The 6,017-nt window shown below is 36.5% G+C and overlaps 1 long non-coding RNA gene across 1 annotated transcript in view; it reads left to right on the plus strand.

The window, feature by feature from the left end:
• Positions 1 to 5,985: 5,985 nt before the first annotated feature.
• LOC145277791 (uncharacterized) overlaps positions 5,986 to 6,017 on the plus strand; it is a 16,848-nt gene continuing 16,816 nt past the window's right edge. Inside the window, exon 1 of the long non-coding RNA XR_013868206.1 lies at positions 5,986 to 6,017. This exon is cut by the window's right edge and continues 143 nt beyond it. This is a non-coding gene — a long non-coding RNA (uncharacterized LOC145277791).

Below are 6,017 nucleotides of genomic sequence, written 5' to 3' on the forward strand. Positions count from 1 at the left end.
TCCCTGTAGAAAAGTTCCAAGTTTAGGGTGAAGGAATTAATATTTTTAGTTAAATTTTTGATATTTGTCACCCAAAGGGTCGAGCTTCAAAACGATACTGATCTCATGAAAATCCGTCACCCCTGTCGAAAGTTTTTGGGATACATACATGCATACATCTAAACAGACAGTTTTCTTAAGACATGTTTCTTAAGTATTTGAAATTGTCTATTGTAGTGTTTTGATGATGAATTTTCGGCAAAGGTTTTAGCTAGTGTGTTAGCAATATCTTTTTTATCAGTTATTTTCTGTTTATTTGTGAGAAGGTGTTTGATTGGATTCGGATTATATTTTCCAGTTATTTTCCTAATTATTTCCCAGACGGTTTGGGTTTAGTGGTGATGTTGATTTTGTTGACAAATTGTTGCCAGCAGAATCTTTTGGATTCTTTAATTGTTTTTCGAGTTTTAGCTCTTTGGTGTTAGTATTCTATTAAGTTGTTCATTGTGGGTTGTTTTTTAAATTTTCTTAAGGCTGCGCGAGCCTTTTCTAGTCTCACACAAAAACACGCGTTCACATCTCAAGCTATATTACTTGTCATATACATACGCACACACAAACATACGCGTGCACGTCCACACACGTACATATATTCACGTTCGCGTATATACACTCACATTCACGTGTATACACACACACACACACGCTAACCTACACACATGTACTCACATGTACGCACACGAACGCACACATGGACAATGTCACTTCCCCTTTCAAAGGAAATCCACACATGTGCAAAAGACCACCGGAAACAATTATAAAAGCAAGAGCAATAAGCAGCATCTTCCTTTTTCGGACTAGCTCCTGAGGTGAGTGGTCAGCGCACCAGCCGCCGCTGTTTCGGCAGGCGCGCGCATGCGCGTGCCTCACGCCACTTGCTACTATGTGGGACAAAAAGCTAACAGACCGTACGTACACTTTATACGCTTTCTCTCTCTATGAACTGAATTGACATTCTCACTCTTTCTCTCTATATATATACAACTTATCACTGAGAATACCTTTGCGTAGCTGACTGTTAACATGGCGCGCAGTTTAACTGATGTCAACCCCCTATCCTTTTCTTTGTCTACACGCTGGACTATCATTCCCATTTTACACTACATTAATCACTTCTCTTCCCACGTGTGAACAAACGATAGTGACCCGAACGTGAGATGAACACACATTTCCCTTTTCTTTCTATACTACCAGTCCCGCAACAAACGATGGTTACACCTGCGCGGACATGAACACATGTTATATCTAAAACATTCATTCTTTCAACAGTAAATAAATGACACGTTTATCTTATCCATCAATTGAATTTTTGTTTCCTTTATTCCATTCGTTTCATTATTTTCTTTTGTAACAGCATTAGGATTTATATATCCTAGTCCTCTACAAGGCTGTCTTTCTCTGTCTAATGGCCGTTTTACATTCTGGATTGAACCATGGTTTTTTTTTTTTTTTCTAGGAGAATTTTTGGGTATGCATTTTTTGGCTATTGTTATGAGTAGTTCCATGAATTCTTCTATTGTTTGGATTTGATGTTCTGTTAGTTTTAGTGAACAAAGTTCTTTAAATTCGGCCCAGTTGGCTTTGTTTGTGTTCCACCTGGGTATGTGGTTTTGGATGGAGTTACTGTATTTAATTATAATAGGGAAGTGAACACTTGCACAGGGTTCTTCGTAAGTGCTCCATGTATAATCTATTTTGAGTTTCTATTGTTTGGTTTTCTTCTTTTCTGGAACGTTCTGTATTTGCTGTTTTATCATTGCTTATGTTTTTATTAATTTCTAGTGGTTGTTTTGTTGGTTTCTGTGATAATTTTTTTAATGGTTCTGTTGTGGATGGAATATTATTTTCTTTGTTTGGATTTGTTATTTCTATTTTGTTTCCCAGATTTGAGTATTTTTCTTTTAGGCTATTTTGAAATTCTGGCCATTCTTTAATATTTAATGTAATCAGTTTGTTTATCAGTTCCGTAATATTGATCATGTATTTCATTATGTTGGTATGGTTTAGTTGTCTTTTTTGTTGTCTCAGCATATGTGTTGTCTTTCATGTACGTCTCAACTATTTTTCTGGCTTCTGGAAAGGTTTTTTTTTTTTTGTACTTTACTTCTATAATTTCGCTTTCTTTTTTATCTGTTTTGCATATTTTAGAGAAGGCCGGGTGATCTTCTTTGCAGTTAGTGCATTTCACCTCATTTATGCATTTTTCTTTGGTGTGGTCAGGCTCTTTGTTGCTGCATTTTCCACATATTTTTATTCCTTTACAGGCTTCTTTATGATGTCCTTATTTTTGGCAATGGAAACATCTTAATGGAGCTGGGATATATTGGTCTACTTTTACATTTAAGTAGCCAATTTTTATTTCCTTATGTATTGTTGGTTTGTTAAACGTTAATATGTATGTGTTGGTGGTTATTATTTTATTGTTTCTTTATATGTTTATGCGGATGTGGTTGATTACTCCTTGTTTTTCTAATTCCGTTTTTATTTCTTCTTCAGTTGCTAGCGATAGTTCATAACTTCGAATTACTTCTTTTGAAGTGTTTAGTGTTTTATGGAGAAAGACTTTGCACTTGTACTCATGGAAGTTCTTCATTTTGAGTAGAGATTGAGCATCTCTAAGATTGGTTATCTCAACTAGTAGATTTCCATCTTTTGTTTTTTTGATCATTTTTCGTTTACTTTTTGTGGATAATGTCTTTTCTATTAGAAAAGGTGATAAATTTCCAATTTTTTTATTTTCGATTAATTCAATAACCAAGAATCGTGGGAAGTTTCCTTTGTCTATAGTTGGAACGGTTTTTCTAGTTTTGAATTTTTGTTCTTCATCTGAGCTTGAGAGGTCACAGTCAGAGGAATGGTTTCTTTTAAGGGTTTTGAGGGGGGTGCATTTGTTTTTATCAGCCATGGATTTTGGGATTTATTTTTCATCAACCACGCTCCCTACCCACCTCGGAGTCCAAAATTGGGGCATAGTAAGGGGGAAACCCATTCGCCTTGACCATGTCGGGGCTACGTGGAGGATATACTCTTTTGGTAAGGAGTTCTCAAGCACTATATTTTCTGTTCAATATATCCTCAAAAATACATTTGTTCAAATGGAGTGTTGAGTTCTGGTCTTTCCAATTGATTGACCCTTGCCACCGCTTTCTAGCACTTACTTGGTTTGCCTATTTTTTGTAGTGGGGGAAGAAAAATAAAAAAAAAAAATGATGGGAATACCTTTAAGTTTCGTTCTTTGTTGTGGTAGTTGATACTTTGGGTGTAAGTGCTAGGGCTTGGCATGACTGGCCGATTGGTCAGATCGGGCCTCTCCAACCGACTGTCTAGCCGAAGTAATGTGTTGCAGTGCCTAGACTTTTATGCACTCAGGTCTAGGTTAGCTCAATCACCAGGATCACGTCCTAAGGCATTACGGGTAGCAACCCACGGCTAACTGGTTGCCCCATTGAAGGATTTTTACCCTCTGCAGGGGGGCAGTTGGCTTATTCTAGTGCCCTACCAACAGGTCAAAAAAAAGGGGGAGGGGAGCGACGGGGTTGGGAAGTAGGGAAGGAAAAGGAAAGGAGATGGGAAGGGGGTTGTTGTTTTTGTTTTTGTTTTTGCAGAACATAATTAAGTTTTACAAAAGAGAATAGAAAAACAAAAAGGAACATCAATGTAGGTGCATTTCGTCTCAGGAAGCCAATAGACAGCCTGATCTGGTAGCACCAGTTTACACTGTAGGGAAGAGGAAGGTTTAATATAGTGCTGAAAAGGATGGTAGTAGTGGTTTTGGTTTTGTGACCTAAATCTTTGATCAGTACAACATTTTGTTCAGTAAAGTTTTTTTTCTGGGTGGGTGTGGCGGGGGGGGGGGGTCAACAGAAATTAAAAAAAATTTTTTTTTTTTTTTTTTCGGTTGTTAATTGCCGGCGGAAGAACTTTCTTGAGATGAGGATATTTCTTAAGTAAAGGCCATTTCCTGAGGAATCTTTTACTTCGGTCAACTGTCGAAAGTAAAGATGGAAGAGATGGGGTAGAGGAAATATTTTTTTGGGTTGCCATTTCGAACGTCACTAAATATATGATTTTTACTATTGTTGGAATCTCCAACTTGGATCGTGCAAAAACGATCCTCTACACAAGGATATCCATTGCCTGCACTGTCCATTTGTATATCTCCAGGAGAAACCATCCTTTACACACAATCCTTTTTTAAGCAAACATTTGTGTTTACAATTGTTGCACTTCATTTTTTGGGACAGCAATTTCTTCTCCTGACAATATGAGATTGTCTGCATCTGCGTTTTCATTTCTTTTTCTAACGTATATAGATTTATTTCCTTGCCTGTCATTTTTTAATTTGGCGAGTTTGAAAATATATTTGTTTGTCAGCTCCTTTTTTTTTGGGGGGGGGGGGGTTAGTTGCTTTCTTCAAATTCGAATATTGTCTGCTTCTATTTAAATAGCACTTTTTCATTGGCTAATCAAACTCCCCGAGATTGAATTAAAAAAAAAAGTAACTAATCAGAAAATAAAAAGCCCCCTCCCTTTAATATCATCTTAAAAATTACTAAAAACATAACAAAAAAAAAAAATTAAATAAATAAAATGAAAAGTGAGTTAGCATTTCAACATTTGAACAACACTCAGCTGACACCGATGATTGCTGGTTTCACCGGATCCAAGCTTGATGGGAATTTACGAGAATTCAGGTAAAATTATGCAAGAGTACCGATTTTTTCCACATAAGTAAATTTTATTTACTTTACTTTATTTGTAATCATCGTTGCATTTTTAAATAGTCGCATCTTTTTTCTCACAATTCATCGAAGTAGTATTTTCTTAAAAAAATTCATACTCATGCAGAGAGTGATCCAGATGTAACTCAGTGCCCACCTAGCTTTCCTCAGAACATGGCGTCAACAGCCAAAGTAAGCCGAGCATCATCAAGAAAATTAAGCTGTCTGACGTAACATACAGCTGAGTCAATGATAATGTAGCGTGATGGTTGTCAACGTGACGCGTGTTTGCGTGAGCTGAAAATTCAAAGCAGCAGATGACAATTTGGAAGAGCAAGGAAAGAAAACAAATTAGTAAAAAAAGAAAAAAAGCACACGATTTCGTACTTTCACGTCAGAAAAAAACCCAAAAAAACATGCATTTTGTGCAGTAACACACACACACACACCCACGCTCGCGCGCAAATACACAAACCTTTATTCATTTCAATTTTCCCCGTGCATTTTGCAAAATATATGTTTTGTCAGCAACAGCACAATTTCAAATACGCTCACACACTTTTCTGAAACAACGAAAGTAAAATGAACACATTTTTGGCGGTCGTAGTTGAAAGCACCATCACATGACACAAGCAACCAATAAGAAAATTAAGATTGTCTTTTTAACGCTTTTCTAAAAAACAAAATATCAGCAGTAGCAATTGTGTTCTGGAGCCGGCTAAAATGTATAAAATAGTCATCTACTGAGGGATTTCAGCTTTTTTCCTCTCAGCTCGCTTTGACGACACAATGAGAACGTGCCTCTCGTGTTCACAACATCGTTACTGTCAATACCGCCAACACCACCATACACACGCCACACAGACATTCAAAAATCACTTGTACACACACGCATTCATTCCACACATCTTCTAAATTAATAACAAGAAATTACTTTCCTCATGGGACTCTTTAAGTAAGGCGAACTTCGCCAGATAAACACAAACTTTAAATTAATCTCACACAGGACTTTAACCTTCAGAACTTATTAATTCCATGAAGGACTTTCACCTAACATTTTAATCATAATTTCATCTAACATTTTAATCATAATGACTTCGCAAGAACTTTCACCAATTGGACCTTTGCGTAATCACCTTATTGTTTTTGTTAAAAAATAAATGCGGTGCATTTAAATCAGAAGGAGTCGTTTTGTTTCATTCCTTTTTTTATTATTTTGTTTGGGGCAAGGAAATTTAATTTTACTTAAACTTCTGA

Source organism: Euprymna scolopes, chromosome 6 (assembly GCF_053919585.1).
Source record: "Euprymna scolopes isolate OS-2025 chromosome 6, ASM5391958v1, whole genome shotgun sequence".
Taxonomy (NCBI): Eukaryota; Metazoa; Mollusca; class Cephalopoda; order Sepiida; family Sepiolidae; genus Euprymna; species Euprymna scolopes.